The sequence below is a fragment of the Nothobranchius furzeri genome, chromosome 14 (assembly GCF_043380555.1).
Source record: "Nothobranchius furzeri strain GRZ-AD chromosome 14, NfurGRZ-RIMD1, whole genome shotgun sequence".
NCBI lineage: Eukaryota > Metazoa > Chordata > Actinopteri > Cyprinodontiformes > Nothobranchiidae > Nothobranchius > Nothobranchius furzeri.
In genome coordinates this window covers 55,366,256-55,391,025 of record NC_091754.1, presented here as the reverse complement: position 1 = coordinate 55,391,025, position 24,770 = coordinate 55,366,256, and the positions used below count along the sequence as shown (strand labels likewise).

Here is a 24,770-nt window from a genome sequence, read left to right as displayed (position 1 = left end):
TTGTTAAGAACATCAAGATGCATTACAGTGAACATTATAATAAGCTGGGCGGACACTGTGCGACTTTTTCACTCGTAACACAGCTTCAGCTCAAACTGTACGACTTCAGCGCAGGGTAGATCTCACGAGCCATGTGCTCACACTGTACGACCCAGTTCTCAGATGTGACCCGACTGCTCACACTGTACGTCTGGTAGCAACACGTCGGACCTAAAATATGCCAAAAATAGCAGTTTTTACACAACACGTCAGACTTTTTTGTCTTGTTTTGCCTGTTGTCCTTCTGGAGTGCAGCAGGAGGACACACAGGGATTTATGGGGGTTGGATGAGGAAACGAAATAAAGAAAGTAAATCTGTGTTTTGTGATCAGTTTAATTTGACATGAACACGACAAACACGCTTTCTTGACAATCTTTGTGAGTAAAAAAAACGTGTAGAAACAAAAACGAACAGCGTGTGTTATTAGGGAAATAGCGGGTGAGCGGAGTTGATGCAGGATTGCGAATGAGCCGTGAGCGGTTCTGATACTTTTTGGGTCGCAGCCGCTCACAGCGCTGCTTCAACCCTCATGAGGAACGAGATAAATATTAAACACTCCAGAAGTCCGTGCGACCTCACGATTGCTGATCGGTAGCTGGTCACGTGGTGTTAATCGCCTCTCGTAACCCCCGGTACACTACACGACGCTCAGCGCAAAACTCGCCCCGCTCTTGTGGATTGTCGCACGAGTGGAAAATCGGCTCAAAAAAGTGAAAAAGTCGCACCGTGTCCGCCCGGCTTTACTGTCTGTGTGTGTGCGTTGATGCCTGGGCCGAGCTGACTGAGCTCCCGGCTGCAGTTTTGTGTGTAGGGAGGGGCGGGCGCTCTATCTGACTGGCCAATCACAGAGCGTGAAGACAGTCAGTTACCCAATGAGGATTTCATTCAGCACGATTACAGATATTTTCGAGTTTTACACTAGTTTCTTGCTCGTATTCGTCAAAAATGCTTTATCCGTACGCTCATAGCTGTAACCACCCTGCCCTGCCTCCTCCTCCTTGCTACCTGCCGGCTGTGATCACAAGCAACAACACAGTAGTTCCTGCTGCTGCTTTGGGAAACGGCGCAAAAAAAAAAAAAAAAAAAAAACATCAATAAAACTTGGGATGTTGTAGGCGTGGCGGTGGGATTTCAGCCGTGGCGGCCCGCCACGGCTACGCCTATGTAAGGGAAACCCTGTAGCTTGGCTTCCCAGCCTGGGATCTTTCTGCATGGAGTTTGCATGTTCTCCCTGTGCATGCGTAGGTTCTCTCCGGGTGCTCAGGCTTCCTCCCACAGTCCAAAAACATGACTGTTAGGTTAATTAGTCTGTGTTACATCACACAAAAGCTGCTCATTTACTGAAAATGTGAAAAACACTTTTTCAAATCACTTTCATAGATTCATGAACTCTGAATGAAGACTTGGGATGGACACATATTAAAACACGTTGGTAACCTTCGTGGCGCCTAGAACCTCAACTCTACACCACCCTGTTGTTTTAATGCATTTGTATGTTTTTTGTTACTATGGAAATAAAACTGCATTAACAGAAAGGTTCCTATTTCCCAAAGTAAGAGGTACAGTCAGAATATTTGAATTTCAAATCTGAAGGTGCAATAGCCACATTTTATGACCTTAGCAAGAACCATTTGTCTCTTTGACAATATTCTAATATGTGATATTACAAAGTGGTGGACTAGAAAAAAAATCTACTTCCTTTCTCACATGACTGTACATAACACACACCCACATTTTATGAGCTATTCAAACTGAGAGGTCAGGGTAGAGCCAAGTCCAACCTGACTACAACTAGTCAGTAACAACTACAACCTTTCAGTTAGTTCAAGTAACTTCTCATGTATGCGTTATTAGCTTAAAACAACGAGAAGGTGTGTTGTGAGGGTTAGTGGTTTAAGAAGATCCCTGTCAGATCCCACAAACTAGATTTTGGTATTTTTAAAGGTACATTATGTAGAAATTAAGTAAAAATGAGATCATGTGGTAAAATTTAGTTACTGCAGCCACTTTAAACAACTCTGGAGCTTTTTGCCGGCCGTTAAATCGCAATTGTTGGCGCTTCTGTGTAGGCTAGCAGGAGACACGGCAACCCCACACTCACTGACGGTAAACAGTCGTAACGTCCCTCCTTTTATTTTGAAAAGAGAAAAACTGACAATCCCTGCAGCCAGCTGGGTATGAAATATGTTTCAGTAGAACTTTCCTTCCAAAATGACTGAAACACTCTTTTGGGATTTTGCCAATGTAAAATTCTCACTATATTCTTACATACTGCACCTTGAAGTCCAAATAAACAGACAACGCCCATTAACAATTTTCCTTGGTAAGAAGCACCCATTTATCTTTTGTGTGCTTGTGCTCAGGTCACACTTTGATGGCTGAATTTACATTTAACCACAATGTCAGAGAAAACTAAAGCACAAGCATCACCAAACAGAGTGCTTTATCAGCTCTCTGAAAGCGAAAACCACACGCTTCTCTTAAATGTGACCGACGTCGAAGCGACAGACGACCAGAACAGGATACAGACATGTTTGTACTGTTTATCAGTACAATCTCATTCGTGTGTGTTAGTGTTTTAAACGGCATATTTATAAGTATAACACACTTTCTGTTTTCTGTGTGTGAACAGCTTCACAGATCTGTGAGAAAACACTGAATTTGTTCCTGTTTGAGCGCCTTTCTGCTAATTACGTCTGCCATATTTCTTTTGCTCACGGTACAAAAAAACAAGACGGCCCCCGCAGCACATCTAAAGCTGTTAATCAGTTCAACAAGTCATAACTGGCAACCCTTGGGCAATCCACGCTAAGCTGAATAAACGCCTCGTGGCTGCAGGCATGAAGCAAATGTCGCTCCAGCAGGAAACCGAGTCAAAAAGGGAGATCTTACAGATTTTCTACTTGGCCTTTTGGGTGGGGGTGGGGGTGGGTTCTCTATGTGAAGCCACCTTCTTTATTTAACTTTACTTGATTGTCCACCTGGGATGTTTTCCACCCTTAGTACCACAGTAAAGACGTCATTGTTGCCCCATTGCTAGAAACCCATCAACACCTCCTATGGAAACACAAAGGGCTCCTTTTATCTGAGACCTTATGATCACAAAAAGGTCAGAGGTAGCTCCCAGGTGGAATCTCAGAGCCGACAACAATCAGACACAACCGGAGTTTCCTGTATGGCCATTGCCTCGGCAGTGATGATGACATCAAACACCTCTCACAGAGGTGATCGACAAAGCTTTCAGGTTGAGGTGCCTCCATAAAACATGGAGTCAGACTCCCCGAATCCATTCATGCTACTTAAACCGATCGCAAATCGTCCCATCTTTCTTCAGGAAGGTTTCCAGTGACAGGATCTCAGGAGATCCCAACGTCCCCCCTCTCAGTTCCTCTCTGGTTTTTGATTCTAGGTCCTAATTTATTTGGCAGGAAGCCCAGCGACTTTCACCAACAACAACAACTGGGTAAAACACTGCGATGACAGCCAGGTAAGGTTGCAGCGCATTAGATCCTTCGTAACCTGAGATAACGCAACAACCTGCTGAAAGGTTGTTACACAAAGTCTCTTAACATTAGAGTCTGGAGGCTAAAACAAATGAATCACTGAAGAAGTCGGTGTGCTCTCGACCTGCAGAGAAAGGATCTGTCCCATTAAGAAAACTACATTTCAATAGTAAAATGTTGGCTTGATTTATCGTAAGGGGAAAACTGGAAAAACGATCTCCAAACTGAAATTATACCATTTTTCTTCCAGGAGGCATGGATTTCACTAAAAACACATCAGCAGTGGCAGCAATAAATGGAAAAAGAAAATCTCATTTTCCATGCCATGCAATTTACATCATGAAATTAAGGCTTTAATTTAATCAGTTTTTCTGGATCCAATTTGTCTTAAGAAGGAAGGGCTAAAGATTTCAACTCATGACTCTGACCTTCTTTGAAAGAAAATGACTTTGTAAACTTTAAAGTACAATATAGAGCAGGGATTCCCTGGGGGTGCGAGAGCTGCCACTAGGGGGTGCGCGAGGTGAAAAGTGTAATGGCTGCGGAGCTCAGAGAAGTCTGTCATATGTCACCATTAGCGTAGCCAGAAACTCATTTGTGGGTGGGCTTAAGAAAACGTAAGTGGGCCCAATAAATGTAATTGAAAACAAGTATATTTAGCGTGTGTGTGTGTGTGTGTGTGTCCTCCGCATGTGCCCTAGCTTCATAATAATAATGTGCTCCGAGCTTCAGCGCTCTGACCTGCGCACGCTGTTAATAGCAAGATATGTTCCGTATTTGATCATTTTTAACGATGTTGTAGAAATCTGAAGGTGGCGAGTCATTCTGGCAGATTGTAATTAACATCCTGTCTCATGCAGGTGTTCTGACATTGTAAACCTCACACACAGAACATTGTGGATGTAACTAAATGAATCAAGAAATGGTTCCCATCTGAGCATTTTAGCATTATTATATTATTATATTAGCACACTGACTGTGGGACAGCATTCTAAACGTGTCAGGCTGTTAACAGCGCGCTGAAGATCTGAAGTTCAGAGTGCGTCTGTCAGAGGTCAGACGCGTTCCAGCGGAACCACGGCTCACGGGTGCACATGTGAGCACATCTGGGCTGGGCAGAAGTAATTTCACAACATTGGTTTAAATAGCGCCAATAATGAGACGCGGTGACTGGAGCGGCTCATGGAGCTGTGCCACACACACACACATATGTATAGCCTTGCCCTGATGTGGGGGCTGGGGGTGCGTCGACATGGTCGGGACATAGAAGGGGGTGCGCGGCTAAATAAGTTTGGGAACCGCTGATATAGAGGACAACATTTAACTTAACTAAATCCTTTGTAAATATCAATAACTCTTGAAAGCATCGAGCTAAAGATTCACAACCAGTGCTTTTTAAAGGCCGAAGCCAGTATCCCAGGGTTATTCAATTCTGGGCGTGGAGGGCCGGTATCCAGCACGTTTTAGTGGTTTCTCTGCTCCAACACACCTGATTCAGTGGTTGAATCACCTGTGCAGAAGCTAGTTGATTGTTGTTAACTCATTCACTGCCATTGACAACAAAAGTCGTCATTTAAAATCCAACCGTACAATGCAGTTTTTTACTGTGTGGGCGTCGGAACGAGCCCCCGTGCCATGAGAACAAACATCCCAGCTCTAAAGCCGATCTTCATCTGCGTACGTCACATGTCACATGATCAGGAAACAGAAAATCCATGTGTTCGATCGTTTTGGGCCACTGCTGTAAAAAAGGTGAGGCACGAACCGGAAAAGCTTCTGCCGATCACAATTCTACAACGGATTACGAAAGTACGAATAACGCTCAAAACGCGCAGATTCTTCCTGATGTAAGAGGCGAGTCTCTGCTTTGTTTTGGTAGTTTTGGCGTTGACATCATCCTAGCGTGCAACGTTCTGTGACTCTTAAAAAAAACAGTAAAAACGCTGAAAAACGCTGGCAGCGAAGGGCTTTTCTGACCAGGAAACAGCTGGCAGTGGATGAGTTAACTGAAATCAGGTGTGTTGAAGCAGGGTTAAAACCAAAACGTGTCGGATATCGGCAGCCCTGCAGAATCCCAATGAGCTACAACTCAATATATGCTGAGATGCTCACAGAGAATTAAAAAATACGAGACTTTAATTTTAAGCCTCATCGTCGAGCCCTACCATCTCAATTCAGTTTTATGGAAAAGTATAACAGATGAAAACAACTTTGGGACATGGTCGGTCGGTGATCAAACTGAGGGTAAAATAGGGATGACAGTTGTGTGACTGCGATTATATGCCCCATGTGACCTAGCCATTCATTTAACGTCCCACTAAAGTTATCTACGTACCAATTTGGTGCGACTGTTGCGACCGACTGAGACAAGCCAGGACATTGTCTTTTATCCTTTGATAAAAATATCAATCAATACAGTAATCCCTCGTTTATCGCGGTAGAGCGTTCCAGACCTGGCCGCGATAGGTGAAAATACGCGAAGTAGGGACTCCCAGCATGCCCCTCGCGGGGATTCCCTCCACGTCGCACCTACGTCACAAACCGCGGCTATAAACGGAAGTCGCCTTTCCAGCTCACCACTCAGTCATCGTTTCTTCAGATTCATTATCAGAGTTTCCAACCTACCGATCAATCCAACGAACTATCAGCTCATAGTAAGTTATCTTACTTACTTCTGGAAAGCCCGGCATTTCCGTGTCACTTCGTTGACGCTCGAACGCTCGGGGGTTTCCTAGATCAGCCGGCGTTTCACCGACGCTATCACTTCCGCGTCTGTGAAACCACGCTCCCTACAAGCTCAACTCCCGAATCCAGCCGACCTGTCTGACATACAGTACTATATTGAATTATCGTATGATCACATTCTCTTTTTGTGGGTAAAACTCAAGAAAAAAAATTTTTTTACTTGGTTTTTTAGTTTTATTACAAAAAGTGCATTTTATGATGAAATTGATGAAAAAAAAACAAGAATTTCTTGATATTTCGCATAGAAAAATACCGCGAATCAGTGAAAAATACCGCAAATCTGCGAATTCCCCCTGAAAAATGCTCCAAAGAAAAAATCCGCGAATCCGCGATGAACGAACCGCAAAGTAGCGAGGGATTACTGTATTCATCATAATTACATCTTTATAAAAAGTTTATTTTAGTTTCATCCGCAAAAATTCCTTAGTCATGAAAAAAAGAAATGAAGATCTTTTGTAAATGAAATGAACACTGACCACCTCTTCTGTGGATTTACTTGTCCTAAAAGTGTGTGATGGACATTTCCTACCAACTAAAAGGACGGATTCCATGTTGTCGTTCTTTTTTAAAACACAGAAACAGTTTTGCTATCTGTAATTGACGCTACAGTTTCGGCGAAACTGTAGCGTCAATTACAGATAGCAAAACCATTTCTGTGTTTTAAAAAAGAATGACAACATGAAATTAGAAATAACGCACAGCAAGAACACACCTAAGATGTTAAAAGGACGGATGTTAGCATTGCTACTCTGCATGTTAGACAAGAACAGAAACCGAGTGGAAATGAAACACAGAAAGAACATAACAAGAGCATGTTGGCCAGATCTTTTTTGACCAGATAAAAAATAGGCCTTTATTTTTTAAATGTAAAAGTTCTAAATATAATTCCTGAAAAGGGTTACCAGAAAGCAGAAAACTATAAGCTCCATTATTTCAGCAGAAAAATTGACACAGAAAGACAACACAGAGAAGATTATCCGCCTCAAAATGTCCGACCATGAAGACTCAAGTCAATACCAGTTAAGCTATCCCCGACTCAGTAGAGGATTTACCAACTTTCTAGTTTATAAAATTACCATTTAGGATTGCTCGGTGCTTACAGCGTTGTGTAAGACCCGAGGGAACAATTCACAACTGGCTTTACCAATCACTTGCATCGGTCTATCCTGCAGCGTCCTGGATGATTTTCCCAGTGAGATTCCCAGATGGTGGAGCATAATGAAAATGTCACAAAGATTATGAGGGAATAATACTACCACATCATTGTCAAAAATAATAATCTTAGTCTTTAATATATTTCCTGATCACATAAACTCCACCCTTGTTCCGTCATCTACGGAACCGATAAGACCAGTCCAGATGGCTCAGCGAAAGAAAGTCTCCGTACGTTGGTTCCACATCTGGAAGCAGAGATGAAAATAACTTCCTTTTAAAAGTGTTTTAGGGAATATTCCAAAAAAAAAAAAAAGCAAACCAGTGCACATCTAGTGCATTAAAGTAGGTCTACAGAACACAACTAAAAGCTTTGTGCGAATGGCACAAAAAGTAGGAATCTGTTTCGGATACATTCATCCATCATGGATTAGTTTTTTAAAGCTGTATCTCCAAAATATAAACAGATTCCTGAAAGGTAACACTCAGGTGGCTTTACTGTTTTTTCCTTGTAATTGCAGATTGATGACGTCAACTGCAATCATGAATGATTCCAAAAGGTCAGCCTGGAGACGCTTTAATCTACCCCTAGGTACTGGAACGGTTTTGACAGGTTTCCACTCACTTTAGGGCCTTTCACAACGTTCCCATTGGATTAAGGTCAGGACTTTGACTTGACCATGTCAACCATTAAACCAATTCCTCTGGGAGCTTTACTCAACGGCTAAACTTTATAGGGTCGACGTCTGGCTCGGTGACCCACTTTCTCTTCAGATTTGTCTTGCAAATGGATGTCCCTCCACGTCCCCTAAAAGGTTAGCTCTAGTCATTCCCGAGTCATTGCTCTGTAAGTGATTGTTAAGGCCCTTTCGCATCTGAAAAGCATCATAAATGATGTTCTGGAGTCCTAAACACTCTGCCTTAGGTTGTACTAAAATACCCTTTAACAAGCGAGTCCTGGAAATCATCGTGATAGATCCTGGTTTCATATTAAATAAGAATCAGATGGAAAGCAAATAAAACACTTAAAAAAGGCCCCAGTTCTCTCTTGCTGTGACTATCCTACATTTTCTGTAGTCTCAAGTTCAAGTGATCGTTCTCAAGCACTCATCCAGCATTGAGAAATGGCTCTTTTCAATCAACTTCCCACCTCTTCACTAAGTTAGTCCTCCTGGTGTGGGTCTAACGGAGGCATGACTCTGATAATATGATCCTGCTACTATGGAGACTGGTGTGACTCTGCATCTTAATGGACTTCTTCACATAAGCTCCACTCCTTAATTATTCATTAGGCCCTCTAGAGAAATGAGCCGAGCTGCAGCTTCGCCACCTTCCTGGTGTGAATCCAGCATGTAAGCAGATAGCAGCAGCTCCAGGCTCCGCCTACCCTTAAAATATGACAGACATCCAGGCCAGTCACATTTGTTCTTTGTCTCCATTTAAGCTATGAACATCAGCCCAACATTTGGGCCAACACTAATATTTAAAGTTAATCCTGCCGTAATTGCAGATATTCCAGATTATGTTTTAACTAGGGCTGGGCAATAAATCAAAAATATATCATTATCGAAATTTCTGACTCTTATCGAGATCATTTTTCCATGTCAATAAATGTGATAATAAAAAATGAAAAGATGTGTAGGTTAGCAACGTTCATGACCCTTTAAGAAGAAGCTGTACCACCTTAAGTCACGTAAAAATGTGACTCAACGTCATACACGTGACAGCCCCATCTAGTGGACAACTTTTGTTTCTGCGCATACCTGTACTTATCGTCCATTTATCGTTATCGAGGTGAAATCCTCAATATATCGTGATATTGATTTTAGGCTACATCACCCAGCCCTACTTTCAACACTGTAAAAGCAACTACACCAATATTGTTGTTGCCAACTAAAGATGGGAAAATAAAACCAGACTTTATGTCAGTGTTTGTTTTCCCCAAAGGAGGAGTCCAGAGTCAGTCACAGAATGAATTCATTGATCTCTGTGGCAAGAGAGTGCTTAACACCATCTCGGAAGAGAGCCAAAATGCAATATACTGCTCAGTCATATGTGACTCAACCCCAGACATATCCCATACAGAACAGAATGTGCTATCGGTAAGATATGTACATCATGACAAAGATGGCAGTGGTGTTTGGAAAATAGCTGAGAGGTTCATTGGATTCAATGATTTCTACAAACGACAGGTCAGGAAATTTCTGAAATGATTATAGAAACACTGCAATCAAATGGCATACCTTCACAGGACTGTAGAGGACAAGGACATGATAATGGAGCGAACACGTCTGGGAAGGTGAAAGGTGTGCAGGCTCTTATTTCAAAAGCCAATCCACTCGCTACATTCTCCCCCTGTGCTTCCCACACCCTCAATCTGGTTGGTGTCCATGCAGCGGAGTCATGTCCACAAATTAGGGATGCACCGATACGATACTGGTATCGGTACCGATACCAATACCAGTACCGGTATCAGTACAAGTTAACCGATACCAGGAACCAATACCAATGCAGTTGCTTGAAAATGGCTTCACTGTAACTTGTCATTTCTGTTCACATAAGATTTTAGTTTTGTGATGATTTCCATTCATTTATTTTACTTTTTATCCACCTCAGTCTTTTCCTGTTGAAAGCAGGGAAGAAAATAAAATCTGTATTCCAAGTCATTGCATTTTTTTGTGTGGAAGAAGTATCGGTATTGGTAATCGGTATCGGCGAGTACTCAGATCCAAGTTTATGTTTATGTTTATTCACTTAGCAGACGCTTTTATCCAAAGCAACTTACAATTTCTAACCTATAGGGCATGTTGTGATCTGTGGGGGAAACTGGAGTACCCGGAGGAAACCCACGCATGCATGGGGAGAACACGCAACTCCACGCAGAAAGGCCGCAGCCGAGTTTTGAACCTGCGACCTTCGTGCTCTGGGTTCAAAGCAAACAAAAACTAATGAATGAATTCCATTACAACATAACATTTTTATTGCAAAAATATGCAGCTGCACCTGCTACTGTATTAGCAGCAAAACAACAAACTGCATGCAGTTTGTCAGTGACTTTAAAACATCACCTCCACCATAAAACTTTTTCTGATGCTCCAAATACAGAAAAACATCCCTTACCAGGGTTTTTTGAATAAATAGTTTAAATGTTAAATAATAGTTAACATCACTTAAATGCAACAGCAAATTCTCTCATTGCTACTGAATATTTTCTCCACTTATGTGGTTATGATATAAGGCTGTTGCTGCTATTGGGAAGTGATCTGTGCTGGGCCAAACTAGGAGAATATTAAGATTTTTTAAGCGAAAGTGGAACTGGCAAAAAACTACATGGAAAATATGTGGAAATGTTTGTTTTTAACCCCAAATTGAACAAGTTTACCTAGATCTTAAAAAGCAGCTCAGATGATGAAACTGCAACTATGATTCTGATAACAAGCTAACACACTGAACTAGCTCCTCTAAGATAACCGGCTAGCAGAGCTTCTGACTGACAGTTTATGTGCAGCAGCAAATCAACTATCCTGATTAACAAGGTTATAAAAGCTCATGAATGAAAAATCACTTTGATGTGTGGGGGAACTTTTCCAGGCCCTCTTTAGCAGGGTGGGACTGGGAGGAGAGTAGGGCTGCAACAACGAATCGATAAATTCGATGAAAATCGATTACTAAAAGCGTTGGCAACGAATTGCGTCATCGATTCGTTGTGTCGCACAACTCTTCCAAAAGCGCCCCCCCCTTCCCGCCCGCCGTTGTGGGCAGACAGATCAGCGCGAGGGAGAGCCGGCAGATCAGCACAAGGGAGAGCCGGCAGGTGTTTGGAAGAGGAACATGGCAGAAGCAGTGAGAGTCAAAAAAGTAAAAACTTTTTAAGTTTGGGAGCATTTTCAGTTAAATCAGGCGAAGACATGCGTTACCTGCAACGTTTAGGTCAGACTTAGCATGGCACGGGATGATGCAGCGTCTTAAACGCAAGCATGTCGGGATCATCAGCGAGGAAGGAGAGAACTCTGTGTCCGGGTAAATTAAAAACTTTTCAAAAGTTATTCATCCAAGTCCCGGATTATTACACAGGCTAGACATGCCCTAAACTCGTAAAAAAAGAGTCTAAAGTCGTGAGCGCAACGCTTATTAGATGAGCGGGGGGGACTCGCGCTGCTGCGAACCGGTTCCGCCCAAGGCCGGATTAACTGGGCAATTGCCCAGGGCCCACGAACTCTAAAGGGCCCAGGGCACGAGCAAAATACTGTATCTATAATTTCCCGCTTTATGAGGACTACGGTGACCGTACGTTCCGTTTTCCCCGGACGTGTCCACTTTTCACTCTCTGTCCGGCGCGTCCGGACTGCGGGTTCTTGTATTGATGAAAATGTCCGGCTTTTCATCCAGGAGCAGGGATCGAATTATGGGGCAGCTGTATATCCTACACATCCAGGGGAACCGGAAAAAAGTTTTCTATATTATATCATTTTTGGACTCTTTGAGCAGAGAGCGCAGCGCGTTGTTGCGCAGCGATCCAGGCTGCTGCTTCCAGCGCACGGTCCATTCTCAAAGTGGCGCAACCAAAAAACTATAATTAGCACACGATCTTTCATGTCCGCACATGTTCTCTATTTTCTGTCTTATTTGTGCCTGCAGCGCTCTGCTACTGCGGAGCTCATCCCCTGTGCTGCGGTGATGTCACCTCACGCAGCATCGAAAACGCGCTCTGCGCTTTGCGGTCAGGAGATCCCTTTGATCTGCTCAAAAGTAACTGATGAGGTGAAAAGGTAAGAATCCAGGCAACAGATTTTCTGGAGAATTAAGAGGAGATGCAGGAAGATGAGAGACAGACAGGACAGGAAAATAGTTAAATAAAAACAAGAAAACAAAACAAATTGTTGAAAAGTAAAATGTAGATAGATTTATCTCCACTACACGTTTTTACCTGTATATAACAATAAGTTACACACATGTAATATTTATAAATTTGATACTATTCAGATCACCTTCAACACTCAGTCACACACCCAGGGCCGTTTCAAGACATTTTGGGGGCCAAGGCAAACTGCCACCCCCCCCCCCCTCCCCCCATCACGGGGCTCCCCAGAAGCCTCAGTGTAATTCCTACCCTCTCCAGGAGTATTAGTTATACAGTGTTTATAAAAGCCCCTCAGGCATTACTGACATGTTCTAATATTATCAGATGAAAAACTAAATTATCAGACATGCTGTCTCATCTGCTGCTTTTCTAAACTTGCAAAAAGTAACAAAACTATTTGAAAGCCACTATTTGTGGATTCTCTGAAAGTTTCCATGGAGTGTGTGACAACTTATTTTTTCAGTCATTTTTGGAAATAGTGATCAATTTTGATTAATTCACAGCCTATGTTTAATTACATTTAAAAATTAGTTGTTTGACATCCCCAGTTATAATAAATGTCTACAGATGAGATCAAACAAAACAGATGAGAATTGCCCTTAAGCTGTTTAACTGGACCAAGCATTTTTGGTCAAAGATAGATGTAGCTTAGGGTCTCTGTCTATACACCTTATAAGACAATTTAGGTGATGGCATGTTGTTTTTCTGCTATTGAACTGTTTTCTAATAATGTTGTGTTAAATAAAGTGAAGGAAGGAGAGAAATAACATTTCCCTAGCAGCTTTTAAAAATTTCCCCATGTAATCCGATTAATCGATTAATCGTGTCGAGACCCCATCCGATTAATCGATTATCCAAATAATCGTTTGTTGCAGCCCTAGAGGAGAGTGCTGTAGCCTTTTAGCTGGAAGCTAACCGGAGCCTGGGGCTAACACTAGCGACATGAAGGTGGGTTGGTTCACCGGCACGTGTCGGAGTCGGCCCGGTAAAAATGATTAACGACACAGAGCGGAGTCACGTTCACATTTGAAAGCAGCGCTGATTCCAGAAACCTCAGCACAAAGTGCGTTCGTTGCTCTGAGCCAGCATGACGAACAAGGGAACGGCGCCATTAACTCTGGGTGTTGCTTTCCATCCTAAGGGTCTATGTAGGGGGCGGGCGTATTACGTGAACGGGACCATCTGATTGGCTGCATATCAGAAGGACTACATTTGATTGGTCAAATAATACTTCCGTGTAAAAAACAGAGCTGGTATACAAAAAGCTGATGTATGACACGGATGGAAATGTTTGAACCAAACATTTATCGCCGTTTTTGACGTGCTTTGCGATGGGCCTATCGCACGTCCTGTTATCGCGATGAAGATAATTTTTCGATATATTGTGCAGCACTACAACAAAGTATATGAAGTTACATTCCTAAAGAATCTGTCCCCTCTTGAGCTCCATAATGCTTTCTGGAAGATGCAGCTCCAGAGCATTTTTGGTGAGCTTTGTATTGCTTTGAGAATTTTCAGCACTCTCCCAGCAACAGTTGCTGGGGGTGAACGGGCTTTCAGCAAGTTGAAGCTGGTTAAAAACTACCTGAGATCAACAATGGCCCAGGACAGACTGAACAGCCTTGCCATATTTACATGTTCTGTACATCTTCTGTTCTTAAGGCTGCCTATATAATAAGAACCAGAAGCCAGTGTCAACTTTATTTTCATTTTGCATAAAAACAACAATTATTTTCGTTTCCAATGTGCCTTCTCGTTACAGAAGTAATGTAGCCTATTTGAATTCATTCTGAGTGTAAAGTTGTCTCCTGTTAAAGAATAAATATTTTGAAATCAAATTTGCACGTGTCAGGGTTCAAATTGTTACTTCATGAACTAGATGTACCTTAAAGGGATATTCCACCCCTAAGTACAATTGTGTCTGTCATGTTACCCAGAGGTATATAAGTGATAAAAAGCATTTTGTAACCAGCCCAGTCGTTCTCCTGATCTGGCAACTGTCAGTTGGCTTTAGTTTAGCTTAAAAAATGTAAGTGAATGGGAACAACAAGCCTTTTGTAGATCAGTAGAATGATCAAGTTCAAGTCCATGTGTTTAAACCCGTCATTTCTTTTATTTATCTGCCCATAAACCACCATTCTGTAAGGAAGCACACGGATAAGAAACAAGTCTGCCTTTACAAAGAGCATTAAAAAAATTCTTAAAGATCTTTCCAAAGGTACAATTGAGGAGACCGTGTGTAATTAATTTTTCTGCCACCTATTGAACTACTCAGGAACTGACACGGGAATGGATCGGTAGAATCAACAATGGCATTGATATAGATGCAAACTTATCAGTTCACACCCCTTGTGCATAGTGAGGCACCTTCATGGGCATGCCTAGCCTGTAGGTGGCAGTAGATCAACAAATCATCCACATGTTTGTGGAAAAACCTTCTCTGGATATGCAATAGCTAGGTGGCGGGAAATAACCAACCTTAACGTTGTCCTTCGACTGTGATCTTGTGGAGAAGTAATCGCTCGTAAAGACAAGCACATGACTGCTAACACAGGTAGTGCATGTGATGTCAGAACATTTTTGTTGTGGGCAGTGACGTTACGAAGCCTTAAACCAAGAATATTTATGTGCCTGAGCAAATGCTGACAATAGAGAATTCGCCACTTTGGTCGAAGTGTTTTGAAAAAAAATCGTTTTTGGTGGCGTATCGTATCTCTATCGTATGGAGGACAGAAAAATATCCGTTTTGTGGGATCCTCCGCTACATGTCAACAGCTTTTCTAAGCCAACTCGGAATATTTGCAGGTCTTTTACTTGATTCAAAGTTAATTCAGCGTAACTTGAGCTGTGTTATTGCAGCTTTGACCAAAACAATCACAACTGAATTCAACCTGAAGGTGACCAATTCCAAAGAAAACTAATTATGACAGTTGGGCACAAGCTTAAACAATGATTAAAACTTTATTTTGGAGCGATTTCAGCTGATTTAAATCAACATAGTTGCTTTAGTCTGAAATCTCTACCGACCAATTTTTGAAGAGTGTTGTTGCATCACAGTGAGCTCAGCTAACTTAAACACTTCATCTCTTCTTTAACTTCCTGTCATGATGCGTTTGTGGAAGTGAAGAAAAAGGAACTCGTTACGTCAGTTCCTTCTTTTCTCAGATGTATTCAGCTGATTAATGGAAGATTGGTACCAATAAAGCCGTCACTTCTACACTTTTTTAATTTTTTATAGCAATTTTAAGAATCTTGGTCATGCACAAGAGAAGACGCTTTGAATGCACCGTCTCTCTCAAACACTTTCAATGTGAACCTCCAGATTATCTCAATCATAAACATTTAATTTATTTAAAATTTAGATTTCGTAAGCAATGCAAAATGGGGAATTTACGCATTTCTTGTATCTAAGTAAGTAGTCTTTATATTTTTGTTAATTTATTTATTATTTACCGTATTTATGTAAAAATAAATGACATTTAAGAAATGTTGATTCTAGGGGAAAATCAGGACATTTATATTAAAAGATATTTTTTTTCAATTATACAACCTTTTAAAATTTCCATATAAGTTTGACTTCATAAAAGATCAAATAGCTTACCATTAAAAATGTATGCAAGTTTCATAAAAAGGTCTAGAACTTCACATTTTGGTTTTAGGTTTTCTCAAATTATTGTAAAATATGAATCCAATGAAAGATCCAGACTTTTACATTTATGTTAGACGTTTATTAAACAAAAAGAAAATAAATCTCAAGTCTTACATTTGGGTGAATTTGGCCTTTAAATTAAGTTTTTCATTCAAAAACATAAATTTAAGTAATACATTCAGTAGTAACTCAGGAAAAGGTATGGTGGTGTTGCCTCATTGACTCATGTTCATCGAAAATGAGACTATTCAGATTATTTACCTGTGAAAGGACATTCACTAATCAGATTTAACAAGATCAAGCTGTTAACACTTCCTGCTGCCGGTCCAACAGCTCAGTGACCTCCCTTGACCCTGGGAGTTCTAGGTCAAACATCTGACCTCCTAAACAAGCCGCCCAGGCACCTCCACCAGAGTCCTCTTCGCCAGCGTGTCCTCCTAATGGAGCAAAGTCCTGAGAGGAGGGACTGCTCCCTGTAGGAACTGCCTCAGCACTTTTTAGACACACACCAAACGTGCTTAATATCACACTGTCACCAAAAAGCTGGAGGGGCAGGGCAGACATTTGCTTTTGAGCTTTATTCTAGTTTTCTATCGAAGCTGAAACACTAAAGAGATAAAACACAAGTCCGTTTGAGGTCATTTTGTGAAAAAAAATGACGATTTCTCTCAGTCTTTGTTTGAATCTTGACCTCATGTCTGTAGACATCAAGGTAATCACGCAAGACGCCCTCACCCCCCTCTCTTTTATTACCGTACATGTAAATAGGAGAACTTGGTTGCAGCTGTAAATAAAGTCTGCTCTGCAATCACGGCCGTCCTCAGACCGGCACCAACATGCCACAACATGACAAGCAACCAGAAGGCCACCCACATCACGACCGGCATGTTGGAAGCATGCTCGCTGACAAGCGTGGGTAGGAACTGCAGATGAAGTGCTGAAGCTAGCCACAACAAACCCCCCCACCCCCCCATCTTCTGTCACCACAAGCCTTTAGAGCAACACAAGAGCAGAGCAGCAGAAAAGGAACGCATGAGGCGCGTCCCAACAGAAAACGCTCTACGTAAGAGTGCCTTTCCTTTAGCTGACATCTACAAAATAAGGGCAGCATTAAGGGCGGGGGGCCGTTACACAACCGTGCAAACATACTGATACCAAGAGGGCCTGGGAGGCTCTTTTTTGAACTGAACATACTAAATCCCTGAACTGCTGCACTTTGTATCTGATTCTAAACACTTTGCCCGAAAGCAGCAAAATCCTAATTCTGGTTTTAATTCTTAAAGCAGATTAAACCCTAGAAAAGCCTTAACCCTCTCAGGCTCAAAATACGTATTGATAAAAAAGACGAACGACTAAGTCCTTCAGGGGTACTTCCGAGTTAAAAAATGCCCATGAAATACGTATGTGGAGTAACCAGGTAGGTGGGTTTTAACGTTGCAAATCTGCAACGCCGGCCTCCAGAGGGTTAAAAAGCATCAGAAGATGCTCAAAAACCTGGAAAAATGTTCCAAAACATGCCCGCGGTTTAGAAGGACAGGCATTTACGAGTGTAGCAGGTTAAACCAGATTCCACTGGCTGACTCAGCTTCACGTAAAGTCCAATAACGTTCTCTGGGAGTGGATTAGGACTACAACGCAGGTGGCTGTGATTTTCCAAAAGCAACAAAATGTGTCTTAGGATCGAAACGGCCTCTAATTCAATCAGAACGTTGAATAGAAGAGAGAGGTAGGAGGCGAGACAACCACAAACTAGCTTAAAAATGTAGCGTTAATGTTAGTTACCGCGGGGGCGTTTTAGGCTAAAGTCATCAAATTAAAAAAGCTTAATTTAGATATAAAAATTCAATTCAATTCAAAAATACTTTACTAATCCCAGAGGGAAATTGATTTCTGTAGTAGCTCAGAATAATAATAATAATCAAGTCATTGTAGCTTAGTTACTACATACTAGAATCAACACTGTTTGCCATCAGCTTTGTTAGATTCTGAGAAAAGATCCAAACAAGCTAACAATGAAGCTTCTACCATATATAACAGGGATGTGTATTTTTGAAATTCTGGCAACACGATACATATCACGATACAGGGGAGACGATAAGATATATCACGATATATTGCGATACATTCAGTCAGACGTTACAAGCAATTTTTGTTACTGAATTTATTGTAAGAATGTTCAATAAACAGTCCAAACTGATAGGTAACATGTTTAACATGAGGTATCTGAACCATGATGGAGGGATTTACAGTTCAATGGTGGAAACAAAACCCGTTGCACACTGCTGCCAACTAGCGGGTGGTGATTGAATTGCACAAAACGAAAAGAAAATACACAAAAGTTTGCATGTTAATTATTTCAAGAATTAGATACACGGCTTTTGAATATCGATGTAATAATCGCAGGAAAAAATATCACAATATATTGCCATATCGATATTTCCGATATACGGCTGTTGAATATCGATATAATATTTTTGGGAAAAAATCACGATACATTGCCATATCGATATTTTCTTACATCCCTAATATATAAATATCTAGGATATTATATATTCGATAGAAGTTCATATGCCAACGAGCTTGGTCTATTTTTAATCCAAAGATTAATGTTTAAGATAATTAAATTTAATAGCAAAACTGTATTTATTGAATCAGAAGTTTAAAGGAATCTTTGCTTTTTCAATAACCAAAAGTATACACCATTCTGTGTTTCATTTCAAAGAAGAGTCAGGTTTTTTTTAAGTTAAGAATTTATTACTAACACTTTTAAAAATATGACAATTTGAAATGACAATTTGATATTAAAACTTGATATTAAAGCAAACCTGTGACTGAATGGAAGCTAAAATGAAAATGCGAGTTTTTGGATGCGTGAATGAATATCAGAAGGTTTCTTTCAGTGAGAGAAGCATTTCTGGGTGGAAAGTTGGTTTTGCAGCTAACTGAGTCGCTTCTTAGGAAGAACAGCATACAGACGCAATCTGTCAAAAGGGTCTACCTCACCCAGATCAGGAGACCCTCTTCTGGATCCAAGATGTCAGGTGGAGATGGTTTCCTCCGGGCACAAGGTTGGTAGAAGGACCTTAGTGCGACCAAATCGGTCCTGAGATGTCTCCATGGGTCACTCGACTGGTGAAACTATTTGCGTCTCAAAATCAATAACTCTGAAGGAGTTTTGCGTCAGCTGGTTACAGGTGCGTTTATTCAAAGCAAGTCTATCGGCGTGACAGAATGCTTAGTGAGGCTAAGGGGCCGACCCTCTTCCTCTGGTGGGTTCAAGAACTGAACTTTTGCTGCGGGATTCGGTTTTAACAAAACCCTCAGAACACGCCCTCTCAGCGTCAGAAAGCTTGGTCATGAGGTAATGTGAGATGGTTTTACCCTTTACCCTGGATCCCTTCTGAATGAGGCTGGTTAACGTGCAAGATGACCTTCTGGTTTACTGAACACACATTACGGATCATCAACAATAATCATTATTATACCCAAAGCATAATAAGTCATTTCAGTAATTAAAATACATTTATACTGAATCAAGAGATTATTTATGATGGTTGCAATAACAGTAATAAAGCCAAAAGTTTATTAAAATTATTACTTAAAATTATTATTGTGAAGCTTGAAGTGTCCTTCATCTTGGGACGGAAAAGCAGCAGATAAAGATGGTTTCAGCAGACATCACGGCTCCTGGTGTGGTTAATCTGTGTGGCAAAGTTACAGAACGACCCAGCGTGACCCAGCTGGGAAAATGTGACCTTTGTCACAAATTAGAGGCCATTCATGAAGCTACATCATCAAAGAGTTGTTGTATATTACAATGGCTGTTGGCAGGAAGGATCTCCAGTAGCGGTCAGTGTTGCAGTCAAACTGAAGAAGCCTCTGACTGAAGACACTCTTCCGTTGTCGGACAGTCTTGTGAAGAGAATGCTCAGGGTTGTCCATCATTTTCTTGATTTTCTGGAGAATCCTTCTTTGCATTATCTCCTCCAGCGGTTCCGAAACTGCCGATACTCTGGCTGAGTCCTTGAAAGAGCTTGGAGCTCCTCCATCTTGTTGGCCAGTGATCTCACATTGCCCATTATGATCGATGGAAGAGATGGTTTGAATTTCCTCTTTCTCTGTCTCCATTTTGCTCCCACTCTTCACCCATGCTTCTTGAATTTTAGCTCATTTGGGATTTGTGGCTTCAGTTGAGGTATTATTTCAGCCTTTCCAATGTTAATCAACTGCTCCCGATTGTAAACCAGCTTGTTGCCATGGTTACACATCACAACAAATGCTCAAAAAGTGAAAATAGCTAAAAAATAGTAAAAATCCTCCAAGCTTCACAGCACCAGAAACAGAAAAGTCAAGTGTCCAAAAAAATAGTTTTTCTTGAGAAACTAGAAGAAAAAATGCCCAAGAAAAAAAATGCAAAACTTACATATAGTCAACAGAGCTACTCCAACAAGCAGCCGCCCAGAGTAGCGCAGTTCCGAAAAAAAAAATCTGATTAGATTTTTCTCAGAAGAAATTGACCACATTTTATGTTATTGTCATGGTATTACAAAAATATGCTACAATTAAGCAAAAAATGACACTTACAAACTGATTAACGGTAGTATCATAGCTGTTGTATGTGTTCACTGTTGTCAATTTGTACTGGTAATATTAACATTACTTAGTAGCAGTATTTATTCATTATTTTACTCATCTTTTTGAAAGTCGTGAACACCGAGTTCATCACCTGCCGTTTATTAGTCTTCTTTAAAGAGCAAGTCAACCCCTACCAGAGTCTAACTCCACTCCCACTTCATGTTTGAAAAATGCAACAAATGCTGTTGCCTGGCAGACCGAGAGGGCGGAGCCGCTAACAAATACACACACACACAGGCTCACGACAGCATTGTGACATCATAATGTACCAGTTTACATCATAGCATACTTCTTAGCCAATAGCGGTGGCAGATTTAAGTAAAAATACAGTGCAGAGTTTTTACCTGACAACGGCACAACAATGCCAGTTTTAGGCAGAATATTTAAATTTGAACTAAGATGCACTGAAGTGCCAAATTATTGACGACACGTGTCTGCAGCACGATTAGACACTCGTTTATTTAGTTTATCAGCAAAAAAAAGTCTATTTGGGGGTGACTTGCTCTTTAAAGTTTGGGCGTTTTGACGACTTTATCGACCATCGACGATAGCTGAGCTCTTGTTCAATGCCACTGAATTTTTCTTGCAAATAGAACACTTTCAGGTCAAATCCATACCGTACCATACCATAGTTTATTTATATAGCGCATTTAAAACGCAGCATGGGAGCTGCCCAAAGTGCTGCAGAGGCTGGACCAAATCACGACCAATCAAAGCAACAAAAACAGAGGATAAACATACCGATCAATAACAAATGAGCATCTTTATGCAACTCCAAGTACAAATACATATTACCACAAGGTGTGCACCAGCACCAAAGATTGGACATGAACAAGATGATAAGTGTAAAACTAGGGGGGTCTGGAAAATTGTGCGCAGAGGAGTGGGTTTCAATTAGCAACAGGAGGGGGAGAGGGACAACACAGCAAGAGAAACACAGAGGGACCGGACTGACAGTTTTGAGCTAAACTGCGGGAAAAGTGTGGGTGTTTAACCTCCTCATTACACCCACATCACCCAGGGGTGCAGTGCCCATGGTGTTTCATTCACGGACCGTTTCACCATGAGAGCGAGGAAGGGGGTAATAGTGCACGGAACGTTGATTTCATAGCTGTGGCGCTACAATTTATACAAACTTAGGCTACATCAGCCTATGTAGGGAAACACTGATGTCATCTGGAAGAAGAAATCGGCCATCGTCATTTGTTGGATTGACACATATTGGTTGGAAAGCTTCCAACCCCAGTCTGCTGGATAAAAACACGATGCTCCTAATGAATTAATGTTTATGTCCTGGCTGAGTGGGCGGGGCAAACAAGTATTTTAATTGTAGAGTTTTACTATGGGGTTGTGCGGCCATTTATTAAGATTCTAGGGCCAATTTGAGCCCCAAGAAAGTCTCATACGCTATATAGACTCAATGAATGAACATTTTCTACTCTACCCAAATAAATATTTGTTCTAGGTCCCCTTTAAAAACAAATAGTGACTCTAGAAGTATAAAACCCTCCAGTGTTTTCTCACTGCCATCGCCTACCATCTGGGACAATTGTAAACTAGCTGCAACATTTAAATAGCCCTGAATATAAATTTCACAACCTGAGAAAAAAAAGTTATATTGTCCATTAACGCTGACTTTATGCCAAACCTCTTCGCCTTACGATCAGCCTGAGTTTTAAACCAATGAGAGAAGAGAGGCGAGTGTGTGTGTGACGCTGCTCTGAGAACAGGAGCCCTTTAATCACGAGCATTCCACTTACCCACATGGCACCCGTCGCCACGGCTTAGACCCCCACCCCGACCCCTCCGTCTTCAAACCCTTCACTGAATCTGTTGGCTTCCAACCAGAGTCCACCAGTGTCTCCCCCACAACCACCACCACCACCACCCCTCACACCAACACTCAACGGTTCCTCGCCAGTGAAGCATGCCACCAAAGCACAGCTCCCTTTCCCCAGGATTTATAATCCCAAAGGCCCCGGCAAAAAAAAAAAAAAAAAAAAAAATGCAGTTGAAAGAGCTCTTTATAAAGCCGAGGGCAGTCAGAGGCTCACCTCTGGATGCTCACCGTTAGCCTTCAGCCATCAGAAGCAGGATGAAAACATCTCAACAAGCTACTTGCCAAAACTACACATTTGCATCCACTGTGATTAGGACAAGGGACGCATTCATTATGATCAAATTATTATGTCATAACCTGATTACACGAGGCTACAGACGGCACAAACCGAACATTACTGACGCCGAGTGCTTCTACAACAAGCTAGAAAGCCAAATTACAACAATTCTGTCAATTTAGTGCAGCCTTCTACCAGGTTGTCCACTAAATAGGTATTAAGCGGGATGAAAGGGACTAATATAATCTTAGTTCACATCAAGTTTGTAGTTCATTTACGATCTGGCGGCTATAGCCTCTACAATTATTGCCCATTTTATTTTTAAACAACCGCATGTTAAAATGTTCATTTAACTCAACACCTTAAACCAAAAGGTCAAAGGTAAACATAAAAATGTATTGCCAATTTTTATAAATAAATAAATAAATATATTAATAGTCTATTTGTAATGAAAATTTGTTCTTTTTAAGTGATATTTCACATAAATCTGGAATTGTTCCAATATAAGCTCAATCACAATGCTAAAAATGTGACTTTTTACATTTTAATTTTGGTCAAGCAGAATACAATCTGACATTTTTCCTGGTCAGTTACCTTTCTATAGCTAATCGATGCTAACAACAACAGAACTTCGTAAATGATTGCTTCCAAATTCATGATTTTCTCTTAGAATAAATGCTTTTCCTTAAATTTTTTAGAAATTAATTGATCTCAGATTTAGATCGGTATCGGCTACTGAAACGTAGAAGTCCCACCCATGTAAAATAAAATTAAAGATATATAACTTCATAACGTGATCATTTAATTGTTCTAACAACATAATTTTCACTTGTGAGCAATATAACATCACATTCTTATGATATACACATGTATCACATCAATATGATTATACTGCATGTACGTGACATCATGATATATCATGAAAATTATAATGTTAGAACAATAAAGATATTAAGTCATTACATGACAAGGTGAAACTTTTTGTTTTGTGCGGGTGGCAGCTCACCTCAGAAGGTGAAAATCGGTAATCGTATTGGTCCTTCAAAAACAGAATCGGTGCATTTACAACTGGAATTTACACAGAATGTTAACTGTTTATAGATTAACTCCTTCACTGTAATTGTATTATATAAAATCTGAGAATGGATTCAAGTTCCACAGTTTGTCAAATGAAACTGTAGCGGAATAAAGAGCTCGGACATGTTTGTGTAGAACCGGGGAAGTGGAGAGCTGTCGGCGAGGAAGAAGGTCGTCAGTCACGGACATGGCGACATGTTAACGACCCTCTCTCCACCTCAATGAAACCCCCGTTTCAAAGACGAGAGCGTTTTGGTTTAGAGGTTATTGTAATAAAAACAAAACAAACTCAAGGCTAACCAGTCAGTTCTCCTTCAACAACCTGTTCCTACACAAATTCTCCTCAGAGACAGCCTGTCCTCTTATATTGTCCCTTCATCACAGCTACTTTCATTAAAAGCTAGCAAGGAGTAACAATGGGACCCTCGGTCGGTCGCGCGCTGCAGCGTCCACATTCAGCTAGCATTAGCTTTCCGGATCCAGAGCTTCACATGTCACGGTCAACTGCCGTCCCTCAACCGCGCTGCTGAGCTCGACCACCGACAAAAACATCTCCGCAATGACAAATCGCCCACTCTCTCTCACAAACACATACACACACACTGCGCCTTCCTCTCAATAGCTGCCTCGTTTTCTGATCCCGCGGAGCCCCAAAACGAGCTCCGTCGCTGTAAAGGTGACATGAACCGGCCTTACCTTAGTTACGGTAGCCCGTCGGTGGTGTTAGGAGGCAGCACAACGACTTCCAACCCGGCGGAGGACCGATCGAAGCGGACCGAAGGTTGAATTCCAGGCAGGCTCGCCACCTTCTGCGCTCGCTCAGCTCTCAGCGAGAGACACGGTTAGGGACCGTGTGCGTGTTATCAACCCTCACGAAAACGTACACCAACACAACGTCGTCGTCATGGTGCTGAAGACAGAGGCGGATCTAACAAGAAATTTTTAGGGTGGTACACCAAATTGGTCCCCATGGTAATTGTGTGAGAGTTTA

General features: G+C 41.4%; 1 protein-coding gene across 1 annotated transcript in view; it reads right to left on the bottom strand.

The window, feature by feature from the left end:
* The window catches only part of mgat5 (alpha-1,6-mannosylglycoprotein 6-beta-N-acetylglucosaminyltransferase), a 133,524-nt gene extending 108,754 nt beyond the window's left edge, over positions 1–24,770 (bottom strand). The window contains exon 1 of the mRNA XM_015952524.3: positions 24,476–24,770. The gene's annotated coding sequence lies outside the window, so the exon portion shown is untranslated. The remainder of the gene's footprint in view (positions 1–24,475) is intronic.